The following is a 14,269-nucleotide window of genomic DNA, read 5'->3' on the forward strand; positions in this document are numbered from 1 at the left end:
ATATTAATCCATACAACCAAGGACAGAACAAATAATCTTGCTCTATTAGGTTTATAAATCTTATGGGGTTATCAGGTTCTGTGGATACTTTTCTTCACTCTGGCTTAAGACTCATCCGATTTTGGCTTTGACACAATACTACACATTGTGAGTCAAGGGAATAGATCATGCCACAAGATACATAACCCAGCAGTTAATTATTAATGGACATTGACCTTTTGAAAGGAAGGGATAGTGTGGGGGCTGGGGGGGGGTTGGGACAAAAATTCTAACAGGCTTTTCATCCTTTTTTAGAACAGCAATACGTTTTCAGATCACAAACTTAAGAGCTAGTGCTCTTTGTGGCTCATTATAGCACACTATTTCATTATATTTCATTTTAATTTGTGTTACCTCCTTTTATTGTCCATACTTACCATTGTGGACTTTACTTCATAAAATCACTTGTATCTTGAGATCTACCTTCTCAAGGACCTGGAGTAAAGTATCTCCTCTCTCTACTTCTACACATTCAAGATTCTAGTAAGTACATTCCAAATATAAAACCTATGTGTATAAAAATTAAATTGCAAAAACAGCTATCATATATGTAGCTAATGTAATAGTTCTTGTAAAAAATAAAAAAGAACCAAATAATAAATCATTAAGATAAATAGAAGACTTTAATAAGGTTACCAGCTAAAAAAATCAATATATAAGAGTCAACTGTGATTTTTCATACCAATAATAAAACACTAGAAAATGTGACTTAAAGGGCACAATTTATAATAGCAATAAAATCATATCTTCTTAGGCTAATTATGATACATTGTACTAATACAAAAAAGTAAAAAAAAAATGAATGATTATAATATGTTTTGGTTACTTTTCCCTGTGGAGACAAAATACCTGATATTCAACATGGAGAAAAGAAAGGTTTATTTCTTAGAGTTTTTGGAAGTTTCAGTCCATACTCAGCTGGCTCCAAGGCAAGGTGGCCTGGCTGAGGGGCAACCATCCATGGTGGCTGCAAACAGCAAGAGCAAACAGCAAAAAAATAGAAACACCCCATCTTCCTGCCCATACATCGTATCCTGGCTCTGACACAGGGCAGGTTTAGCACTCACACCACCAATCCCAGTGCTAGACAGTGAACCAATCACAAACACTAGATTCAGCCACCTCCATGACTGCGTGAGGCTTCGGGGTGGGGGTCACCAAGACACAAATCATAACAGAATCAAAATTAATGGATAAGCAGCATATTTATAGTAAAAGAGATCATATATTTAAAATTTGTACATCTTACTCTGTGAATTCAACACAGTTCTCATGACAATCCCAACAAGACTTCTTTAAAACTGACCAGCTGACCCTGAATTTACCATGGAAGTGTGTGTTGAAAGAAAGTAAAACCATAAAAAGAACAGCTCTATAGTATCATAAAATGTCAGTCTATTGGACAAGAGAACAGAATCCAGAACCAGTTTCTATATATGACTTGTTATGGGATAACTTGATATATGACAAAAATTAGTATGAAATAAGTCAATAACAATAGACAGTTTGATAAGTGTTTATGGACAACTCCTACTTCATAATTTAAATGATGAAATTAGACTTCTCACATTGTACACAAAAATCACAGCTTACTTTTAAAATGAAAAGAATTTAAGAAATTATTAGAATAAATTATAGTTGAAAAGATTTTTAACAAAAAATAAAAAATGATTTTTTGAAGAAAATATAGAAATAAAACAACAGGAAATGATTTACACATAAAAATATACAAAACTTTATGTCTGTCTATCAAAGTATAATAAGGAGGTGGAAGTGAAGCTCCAGATGAATAGAAAACAAAAGAAATGAATAATATATGCTTGATGAAGGTCTAATTTTCAAAAATATTCTAAGTCCAAAGACAGTGTGCAAAATGTCTTGCAGGAAAGCAAAATTGTACCATTTTTTAAATTTAATAGCACATTCATCTTAAGAAAGAACACTATTCATCTTCTGTCTGTTCACTCCATATTTGCATGAATGATGCATTAGGTTTTGGTTGGTAAGAATGAGCCTCATTACATTATTCAACTACATTTTGTTGCAAGACGTGTCAGGTACATCACTGTAATCCGTGAGAAGTAAGCCGAACTAGGACTTAAATCGATAAATTCTAATTTCTTCATATATATTAACATTTTATCTATGTAGTGGTATTTATTCTCTTCTCAAAGTTTAAGACATTATGCTTGATTCTTTAAATGTTATAAATTTTTGGACAAATGTCATCTAACAAGTCTTCTAGAAGTGGTGATTCTTACTTCATTCTTCCCTTAGTTGAATGGTATGTGATTAAGCTGTATTGAGCATGAAATTATTGAACTTCTGAAATCATTCACTTACTGAAAGTCTCAAACAGGGTGCAAAAATATACACTATATATTTATATGTGAACACGTGCATGTGTTGGGTTGTGCGTGAAAGGACAAGAGAGAGACAATATTCACAAATCAGACACAGCATAAAAATATTTAAGCTATATCTAAAGTTTTGTGAATTAGTGTTATTAAGACTAAAGTGACAAAAAAGGCCTGTGTCAAATATTTTATGATCTTAAATTTCTAACTATGATTTCTAAAGGGTTAATTTACTTAGTTCATTCTTATATTTTAATCTTTTCTATAACATTCAATTACTCACTTTCATATTTAAAATTCTATTTAAGTACCTTAAGTATATATTTACAAATAGTTAAATGTTAAAATATGGCAGAGTTCCATAAGTTGCAATAGTTACTTCACAGAAATTTTATGCATCTTTAGTAGAAAATTAGAATTAATCTGCCAGTCAATACTGAATATCATGGTTATTAAACATTTTCACACTTAAATTTACATATTTCATCAGTTTTGGGCTTGCTTAGAAAAGAACAAACACAATGCATAATTTAAACATGAATTTTAGAGGGTCTAGGATGGTAGTTCAGTGGAAGAGCATGTGTGTAGCATAAATGAAACTTTGCATCTATATGTATCATGAGAGACAAAAAGAGACAGAGACAGATATTTTGAGATTCTGCAATTAGAAGTAGATAACTATTCAGTTTTATTTCATAAGCAGAGTAACAGTAGTAATAAGGAAGCAATATACAGTGAATTCCTCCTAGTTCTGATAATATAATAATAAGCAACAATGATAATAAACAGTGTGCATTCAGAGTGTACTGTGCCCCAGAAGCTGTGCTAAGAGCATGTTCTCATAATTACCATTATAATCTTCATTTTACAGTTGGGATTATTATGAGTTCTAGACAACTAGAGCCTCTGAAAGATTCAACAAATTGCTCAAGATAAAAGGGAAAGTAGCAAGCACAGCCTGGATCCAAACAAAGTTTGTACATTTCAATACATTTGCTTTTCCAATAACTACACCAAACTAATTTTTTAAATTTTTTTTATCTGAATTTAATGATCACTCTCTGTGTTATAGTTTGCTCAGACAGACAGAAATGCTAATGGTAATGTGCATTAAGAGATTTATTATAGGAATTAGACTTGCAGAATAATGAGAAAGGTTAGGGGATAAAACATCCTGAAAGAGACAGTGGAGAATCGGACAAAAGTCACCAAAGTCACCAGCCAAGAACAATGAAAAACATTGTACTGAACATGGCTACCTCTTTTCTGGTTATGAGCCTGATGTATCGGTAAGTGAATAAGGTGGGCAACTGGAGAGGCAGAGTAAAGGGAATTAAATGCAAAGGGAAGGCAAATACAGACACACTGGATCTCACAGGGCAAACGCCAACCATGAGGATAGTTTGCAGTTCAGGTTTGTGTGTGCTTCAATCCTTAATAAAGACAGAGAGAAGACCACTGATTGGCAGTTGTGCATGTGTTTTGCCTGGGACTCAGAGAAAGTGAAGTGTGGCATTTAGCAGTGGCTGCAGGAAGTGACCTTGGGACACTGCCGTCCTTCCAGGAGGTGAGTCTGCAGACCTGACAGAACCTGTAATCATTGCTTTGCTCTGAGTTCCAGTTCTCAAGAGAACTACCCTTGTGACCAAGCACCCTACAAAAATTGAATCTGAGAACTATGTTTCTGTTCCATGTTAAAAACAAAAGTGAAAAGCCATCAAGTTTCACATGGCATTTTAGAACTAACATTTGAAAGCAAGAAATACACTTAGAAACATTATAATATTTATGAAATATATATATATATATATATATATATATATATATGTTTCCATGTAAAGTTATGCTCTTTTTCAAGGTGTAAGATATTTAAAAATTACTAGATATTTTTAACACTATGAGAGACTCTGGACTTGAAGTGATTTTCCCACTAAAATGTATGTAGAATCTACCTAGAGTCTTAAAATATATTCCTAGGCTCACAAGAAAATAAAGAAATCTCAAACGATTTAAAAAATAAGAAAACAAACAAGGTGAAACTGAAACAGAGAATTATGAATGATTGGTACAGAAAGATTATATTTTCAAGTCACATACAGCAATATATAATCTTGTAATATTTGAATGCACAACAAAGTCAGAAAGCTCAACCAAAAAAACTTGACTGTATTCATCTCTCATAGCAAGAGAAATGAGCTCCAAAAAATTAGCAACTCAGCTAAAAGACAAAATCCACTGTGAATTCTGTTAGAAAAATGGTCCCTGCAGTGATATATTTCACCTATGCAACCATTAGGCTAAATTCTGTGATTATCATTAACTTGAAAATCTAGAATTATAACAAAAATCTGGAGTCATTACATATTTACTTACATATAACATATGTTTTTCTCTAATTTGTTTTTGAGCTTTACAAAAGACATCATGTTATTTAGGGTCTTTTTTGTCATTTAATATTTTCTTTTGTAGTCATCCACATTTTTGTCAATAACTATATTTCATTTATTTTTAGTTTATAGCATCTTTAATTATGCAGTTATGACTATGCCACAATAAATATTTTCATTATTCTCTATATGTAAATTTATACTGTATATATATACACACACGCATATATATACATAGCACACACGTAAATACCATATATATATATATATATATATATATATATATATATGCTTTTAGAAACAATTCTATGTATGAATCCTTTTCACATGTTATTTTATTGATACGATTAAGAATGTCGTAGGCCGATAACTGGTGGTCAACTTGTAATGCCGACTGAACTGAAACAGTATGGTGCCCAGTATGGTCGGGCCATGTGAGGATTGTTGCCAAGATAAAAAGCAGAACTGGAGAGAAGGAAGTAGTGTTGTTGGTTTTCTGTGGAGGTGTTGATTCTTCTGGAGGAGCTTGTCAATCTTCTCTCTGATGTGAATGTGGCTGTTATCATCAGAGTAGCTCAGGAGCTTGTTGCCACTGACAACGGCTGCAGTTCACTTTAGGGGATCTCTTGGCCTTACTTGAGCACAGATTCCTGCAGAAGATGGGGTGTGCTGTTCAATCTCCAGAAGACATTTATCTCGGTGGCATCCTGATATTAACTCAGCTGTTATCATGGTCAGAGGAGCTTGGGACCTCTTCATCACCGAGGATGACTTGGTAATTTTCTGAACTTTAGGGCTTTCCAGCACAGATCCGTGAAACAGACTTGCATGAGATATTATCATGAGCTCTAATCTTCCAGTTGGACTAAGAGTGAGGGGCATTGTCAGTGGGCTCTAGGTGTTCAGATGGACTCATGCAAGATGTTGCCATGGAATCCAGGCCCTCAGTTGAATTCCTTTGGTCTTAGTGTGAACAGTTAAATACTTCCTGTGTTTAACATTTTGGATGACTATTATAAAACAATACCATACATATTATGTGTCATTGTCTTATTCCCCTGGTAACCCCTCACTACAACAGAGTAACTTCTAGAGAATACATTTAAAATGCTATTGAATCTTAGGATAAATGCCTCTCAAAATTAATATGCAAAATGAAAATATTTTCTAAAGTTGAATCGTCTACAAACATCAATCTCACTAATTCAGCCAACAAATTCTGCCAGAATTAGGTGTAGCAAATATTTTGTTGATTTCAGTTAAGATAAATTTCCAAAATTTATACTATGATTTTAGATAAAAGGTAATTTTTGTCATGTAGATTGTTATATTTTGACAACTTTCTGGTTAAAGTTTGATAACTTTATGATCTTACAAAATGGGAAAAATTGTGACAATAACATTTTTACTCACATTTTGTTTGCAATTTTGTCTCAAAAACTGACTTGTTATTTAAAAATATTGCAATAAATTTTATTACTCAATTTTTTTGTTAATCAAATCTCTGTGAGTTAGATGGAAGAAAATACTGACATTGTTTATGCTTAACAGTAAGATAGGTATATAAAATATAAGGTATAATATATGAAATATATTATCTTAAAATATTTTGTTTTCATAATATACAAGCTGAATAGCTGTATAACATCTATTTATTGACCTATAAAATTTGACCAAAGATACATGAATAGGTTTCACAGGTAGAAATTTAAAATCTGCTGGTATTTGAAGTACACATGTAGAAAACTAAAAAAGATCACAGTTAAAAGACTATTTTTACGAAGTGTTGTAGAACTTTCTTCATATTGAATGAAATTTCATTTACTGAAATTTCTTTTTTTTTTTCAAAACAGGGTTTTGAAAGATTGCTGCTTCAATATAAATTACTGGACATTATGAAGGTGGTCTAATGTTGCGTGAGGCTAAGACAAAAGCAACATTTACACTGACGACCATTTTCTCCTCCTTCCTCTTCAGCCCTGATTACAATTTCCTCTTTCCTTTCCCATGTTCAATGAAAATTCCACTCAGTTCTTCACAGGTCATCAAAGCCTGCCTCAAAATCTGCTTCTGGCCAGAGGTCATAAAATCTGCCATGTTTGTCTCTTGTCAAAGGAGAAAGCCAAACCCAGGAGTGGCACTCTCCTCTCTACATCCTCAGTAAAGGCCACTTTTTCTTTTCTTTGGCTTCTCTATTGCATTGGAAAATCCTTACAGGTCTTGCTATGTAGTTCAGGCTGGCCTTGAATTCACTGTGGAGCCCAGGCTGGCCTTAACTACTGACACCCACCTGCTTCAGTCTTCCACATTCTGGAATTATAGACAGGAGCCACTGTTCTTGGCTGAAATTTCAATAAGCCTCCCAAGTTTAATAATTTGGACTTTACTATTATGATTCGTGAAAGACAGGCCTCAAAATGGTTATATAACAGTTTTGAATGCAAATATGCAATTTTTATTTTCCTGGAATGATTAAAACTGGGCCCCACTGAGGTTATTGCTTTTTTAGTAACCCATTTGCTAATGGTATCTAAACTTTATCCCCTAACTTTTCAATCATTGTCAATTATAAAAATTGTCACCCAGTCTCTCCAAATCTCTTATGTGTTCCATTAGTAGAGCCCAGACTAGTGTTTTAAGCAACATATAGAAGAGAAAGAAAAATTATCTGCTCCCATGTTCCTCTAAACTCTTTTCTCCAATTAGGTTATCAGCAGCAAAAGGTCAAATGACTCCCAGTTACAGAAGGCAGATTCCTTTAACTTGTTCTCTTTATAGTACTAACTGCCTCTTGGTTCTCAAGGAGCTGGTGCCCGAAAGCTGACTCTTGGGAGTCTATCTGTTTTTCAGTGGACACTTATTACTCTGTGTCTCCCCCATTGAAACGCATTAAGGAAAATTTGCCTCAGGCACAGTGACTTTTTCATTTTCTGAGTTCAAATGCCTCCAAGGAGAAAGTACCACATACACTCTCATCTCTGTGTGTCCTCTTTGATAAACAATACTCTTGGGGAATGGAGCAGAGTATGGACCATGTGGTACAATTTAAAACACTGTAATGCCGAAGGGAAATGAAATCTTAACCTTAAAATCTGGAGACAGTGAATGGGCTCTGTTCCTGAGATGCTCTCAGTTCTGACATGCCATAAGCATTTTTTCTCAGTAATTTATAACATTCAAGCAAAGAAAATTACCATATCCTGACACTCTGATGAACTGACCCCACATGTAAGGGAAGAGATAGTTGGTGCTCTAAAAGTGCTGAATTTATACAAAAGATGTCATCCTCTTCCATAACCTCTTTAATTTTATGTGTCGGTCAATTTGGAACACTGGAAATTTTCATAAACAGTACCCTTGAAGAATATGATAATATAGTGGTTCGAACGCACTATTTTATACTGTAAATATAATCCTGGTTTTAAAAAATATTTGAAGCACAAAAATATCTCATCTAAAAAGTCTTTTTAAATTTGTATAAGCAGTTATATGATGTTGGAGACAAAAATTTACAATGATTAATTTTGCATATTTCCCTAAAAGATGAAGGGAAGTTTGGGATTATCAGTATCACCCTTTTGAGATTTCTCATTATCTCTTTAGGGATGGGCAATCTTTTCCCACCTACTAAAACTAAAACTAAAACTAAAACTAAAACTAAAACTAAAACTGCTAAGATTAAAAGACACCCCAGGGCAAGATCTTTCTTAGTATAAAATCACCTCTGCCTTCTTGAGTCATCCAATAGTCACCTCCTCAGATCCCCTCCTGGATCACTAAATGCTGAGCTCTTGGCCTTTTGTTCCTTTTCGTCAAGGATTGCCACTGTACTGCCATTTTATCTCTTGCTCTTTCTTTCTCTTTCAGTGTGCACTGTAATACTTTGGCAGGAGATTGGAGGCTCATTTCAGGGCTCTCTGATATTGAACATGTCACAATTAGCTAATAATTTATAAAATAATGAAAGTTTTAGCACTCTATATAGACAGTAACTCAATTTTCTTAAAAATTTGTACTAAAATATCCTTGTCTTGATAGCATTTCAGATATAATTGAGATTCATATCAATAAAAATAACTACACATATTGGGAAGTGTGAAGTTTTTGCATGAACACAAATATTTGGAATCATAAAGCTTTTACATGAATACTTTGAAAAGCAAATGGTTTTTTAATGTGGTGCAAATAAGATTTCTAGATGAATAAGTTGAAATAAAACACGATCAAGAAATCTCCTCCCAAGCATATAATAAAAAATAAAAAAGAAATATAACCAAAAAAGTCAAGGAAAAGGTGATTTACCCATTCTTTCTGAACTTAAGAGAAACAATGACCTTAAAATACAGCATTTCTATGCAACACACCAGAAAGATACATGCAGCATGAGATGACAATCCAGCAGCTTCAAGATGAGGCCAAGAGCAACAATATAAGATTAATAGTCACCAGTGAAGATGCAGGAGTCAATGCAAATGACATAACTAAACTATTCACAGAAGTAATAGCAGAAAGTTTCCCAAACATGGGAAAAAAGTCTGGTAGGTAGAGAAGTGAGACATATAGAATGTCAAACAGTCACAACCAACATAAATCTACACCCAGATGTATAATAATTAATGTCTTAGACATACAGCATAAAAGCAGAATACTAAAATCTGTTAGAGAAAAGACATACCTCACCAACAAGGAAAGCCTATTAGAATCACAGCAGACTTTACAGCACAAATCCTCAAACCCAGATGAGCTTACAGTGAGGTATTTCAAACCCTGAAAGAAAACAACTTTCACCCCAGACTAATGTACCCAGAAAAACTTTTATTCAAATTTAATGGAGAAACAAGATACTCCCATGACAAAGAATAACTGAAGAAATTCACATCCAACAAACCAACCCTAGAAAGAGTATTGAAAGACATACTAGATAGAGATCAAAATGACCACAATTCCCAGAACAAGAACAGAAAAAACACCAGGTAGGACAAGCAATTAAACAATGGGGGAAAGCAGAAAGCAAACAACAGGAAATAGCATGGGAAAGTTGAGCCAGTACATATCAGTGATATCCATAAATTAAATGGCCTCAATTCACCTATCAAAAGAAACAGGCCAACAGAATGGATCAAGAAACATGATCCTACAATATACTGCATACAAGAATCACATCTAATCAAAAGGAAAGTCATAGGTTAAAAGTCAAAGGATGAAAAACAGTATTCCATGCAACAGGAACTCAGAAAAAGGCAGGAGTAACTATTCTGTTTGCAGACACCATGAACTTCAAATCTAAAATGATTATAGAGACAAAGAAGGTCACTACATACTCGTTAGTGGAAAAATTCAAGAGGAAGAACTAACAAATATAAATATATATGCACAAAATACAGGAGCATTCATCTATACAAGACAAATACTAATAGGCATGAAAAACCAAACACAAAAGAACACAATTATGACAGGAAACCTTTACTCCATTGTCACAAAGAGATAGATCAACTAGACAAAAAGTCAGCAAAGAAATAATAGAACTGAATCATACCTGTGAGCAACTGGACTTAACAGATGTTTACAGAGTGTTCCCCTCAACCACATCAGAATATATTCTTCCCAGCTGCACATAAGACATCCTCCAAAATAGACCATATATTATCCCATAAAACAAACTTAAGTAACTGCAAAGGTATTGAAATTGTTCCATGCTTACTATCTTACTATGGTGCATTAAAATTGGAAATTAATGGCAAAAGAAATTGCAATACCTGCATAAATACATAGAAATTAAATAATAACCTTTTGAAAACCAGGGAGCTACAGGTGAAATTAAAGAAGGAATAAAACAATACCTACAATTCAATGAAAATGTGAAAAACCTTACTGTAATCTGTAGGATGCAATGAAAGTAGTCTTAAAAGGGAAATATATAGCAATATACTATCATATTAAGAAAACAAAATGAGCACAAATAAGCAACCTAATGCTTCATCTCAAGCTTTTAGAAAAAGAAGATCAAGTTAAAACCAAATCTCATGGAAGAGAGGAGATTGTAAAGATTAGAGAAGAAGTCAATGCAATTGCAACTAAAAATACAATACAAAGAATTAATGAATCAAAAATCTGGTTTTTTGAGAGAATAAACAAAATTGACAAACCTCTAGCTAATCTTATCAAGAAAAAGAAGAAAAAAACCCAATTCATGCAATAAGGACTGAAAAGGAGGAAATTAGGAAAGATCCCATGGAAATTCAAAAGATCATAAATACTACTTTGAATATCTCTACTCACATAGAGTGGAAATGCAGGGAAAATAGACAGATTTCTAGAAACATATGAACTACCAAAGCTCAACCAAGAAGATATAGCAATTTTGAATAACCCAATATCAGCTATTGAAATTGGAAACATAATTAAAAATTATCAACAAAGAAAAGCCCAGCTCCTAATGGATTCACAGCGAATTCTACAAGAAATTTAGAGAAGACAGAATGCCAAAACTTCTTAAACTCTTCAATGAATTTGAAAATGAAGCAGACCTCCCCATATCATTCCTGTAGGCAACTATTACTCTGATACCAAAACCAGAGAAAGACCCAACCAAAAAGGAGAACTATAGGTCTCACTAATAAACATTGATGTAAAGATTCTCAGTAAAGTACTGACAAATTGAATGCAACAAGTCATCAAGAAGATTACACATCATGATCAAGTGAGATTCATCCCAGGAATGCAGGGAAGGTTTAACATATGGAAATCAATAAATGCAATACACCACATCAAAAGAGCAAAAAGAAAAACCACATGGTCATCTCAATAGATGCAGAAAAAGCTTCAATAATGTTCAACACATGTTCATGATAAAAATCCTTCAGAAACTCAGAATCTATGGTGTCCACCTCAATTTTATAAAGGCCATGTATGACAAGCCAACATTTTACTAAATAGACAAAAACTGAAAGCTTTAACTTTAAAATCAGGAATAAGACAAGGATGTCCACTATCAACACTTCTATTTAATATAATTCTGGAAATACTAGCCAGAGCAATCAGACAAGAGGGAGAAATAAAGGAATAAAGATAGGAAAGGAAAAATTTAAATTATCACTATTAGCAGATCTCATGATACTCTATAAAGAAGATCCAAAAAACTCCATTAAAAGACTACTAGAAGTAATAAACAAATTCACAAGTGTAGCTGGATATAAAGTCAGTGCTCAAAAATCAATAGCATTCCGGAACACAAACAAAAACTCACAGAGAGAGAAATTATGGAAATATCACCCTTCACAATAGCATCTAAAAAATGAAATACTTAAGAATCAACCTAACTAAAAATATAAAAGACCTACATGCTGAAAATTATGCTATGCTAAAATGGAGATTAAAGAAGATATTAGAAAAAATTGAAGGAATTCCTTGCTTTTGGCTAGAAAGAACCAACATTGTGAAAAAGGCCATAACCCCAAAACTATTATACAGGTTCAATGCAATCCCAATCAAAATACTATTAACATGCCTCACAGATCTAGGGAAAACATTTCTAAAAGTCATTTCAAAACAGAAGAAACCTAGAAGAGCAAAGGCAATTTTGGACAAGAAAGGCAAAGCAGAAGGCATCACAACTCCTGACTTCAAAGTATAATACAAAGCCACAGTGATAAAATCAGCATGGTACTGGCAAAGAAATAGACTTGAGGATCAATGGAACAGATTATAAGTTACAAACACAGCTACAAAGACACTCAGTGACCTTATATTAGACAAAGGGGCTAATCATGTTCACTGGAAGAAGGATAGCCTCTTTAATAAACGTTGTTGGAAAAATTGGCTCTCCACATGCCGAAGACTGAAACTAGATCAATGCCTATCACTATGCACAAAAAACTAAAGTCTAAGTGGGTCAAAGACCTAAATATTAAAACAGAAACACTAAATGTACTGGAAGACAAGATAGGTAGAAGTCTTGGTGACGTAGGGGTAGACAGAGAATTCATGAAGACAATGCAAACTGTACCTGAAATACATCAAAGCATCAACCTCTGGGATCTAATATTATTGAAAAATTTCTGCCCTTCAAAAGAAAACACCAACAGAGTGAAAAGAAAACCCACAAAATGGGAAAGAATTATAGCCAGCAGCCCCTCAGACAAAGGACTTATATGCAGAACGTAAAAAATTGAAAAATATCAAGCCCCCCAAATTCAATGACCCTCTCCAACAATGGGCATCTGAGATGAACATACAGTTCTCAGAAGAAGATATACAAATGGAAAATACAGGAAGAAATGTTTACCATCACTGGCCACTTGAGAAATTCAAATTAAAATAGCATTGAGAGTTCATCTCACTCCAGAATGAATGCCTGCCATCAAGAAATCAACTGATAACAAATGTTGACAAGGCTGCAGGGGAAAAAGGAACACTGCTCCACTGTCGGTAGGAGTGTAGAATTGTCCAACAACTGTGGAAATAAGTATGGAGAATTCTCAGGAGACTAAGAATGGAAGTTCCATTCAATCTAGCTATTCCCCTCCTAGATATTTTCTGAGAAAAACTGAAAAGTTCATATTGCAGTGATATCTGTGCACCCATGTTCATATCAGTACAATTTGTAACATATAAATCTTGGAAACAACCAATATGCTCATCAACTGCAGAGTGAATGAAAAAGATGTGCTATTTTTATACAATGGAATATTACTCAGCTATAAAAAGGATAATCTTGACACCTTCATAGGCAAATGGAGACAACTTGAGGCTATCCTTTGTGAAATAATCAAGAATTGTATTTATAAACATCACATTGTGTCTCTAGTGTTAAAAGTAATAAGAAATGTAGGAGTAATAAAACCCCAAATGTGTAATTGCTATTGTGAAAGGCAGGAGGAGAAGAAAGTGCTCTAAAGGATATAATTGCATGTATGTTTAAGTGTATAGGACTGAAAACCATATTACTAAGTTTTTGTTGGACAGTTGAACAGAACTGTTTGCAGTCTCGTTGTTTGAATGTCCACGTTGTATGCTTCACTTTTATAACGAACAACTATTTGTTAAAGGACAATATACAATTATCAACTAGTGATTTCTTACTGGTTATTTTTTTGAACTCATTTCTACACTCAGTTTTTTTTTTTTCTTTAAATTAAAAAAAATACATATATTGAGCAGATGGTCACCTGCCAGGTTGAGTACCTTCATGAGTCAAAAAATTGGCCAGTTGCCCATGCCTTAATATTGGCCTCTCCAACTGTGAGAATTAAGTGTTGTTGTGCAAACAAAAAATCTCCCAATCTATGGTACTTTGTTATAGCAATCCAAAGGGACACATGTAAACCAGAAACAAAATGTCACAGTGTTCCTTAAAATAAAAACCAGAACTTTTGAGTAGTTTAGTATATTATGTAGTACAGGTAGATTCTCTCTCTTCCCTGTTTCTCTCCCAAGTAGGAAATACATTAAAATTAGGAGAAAGTCAATGTGTAAATATTACATAAT

Source organism: Cavia porcellus, unplaced genomic scaffold, assembly GCF_034190915.1.
Source record: "Cavia porcellus strain 051 isolate PalLab524CR breed Dunkin Hartley unplaced genomic scaffold, mCavPor4.1 scaffold_1, whole genome shotgun sequence".
NCBI classification, from domain to species: domain Eukaryota; kingdom Metazoa; phylum Chordata; class Mammalia; order Rodentia; family Caviidae; genus Cavia; species Cavia porcellus.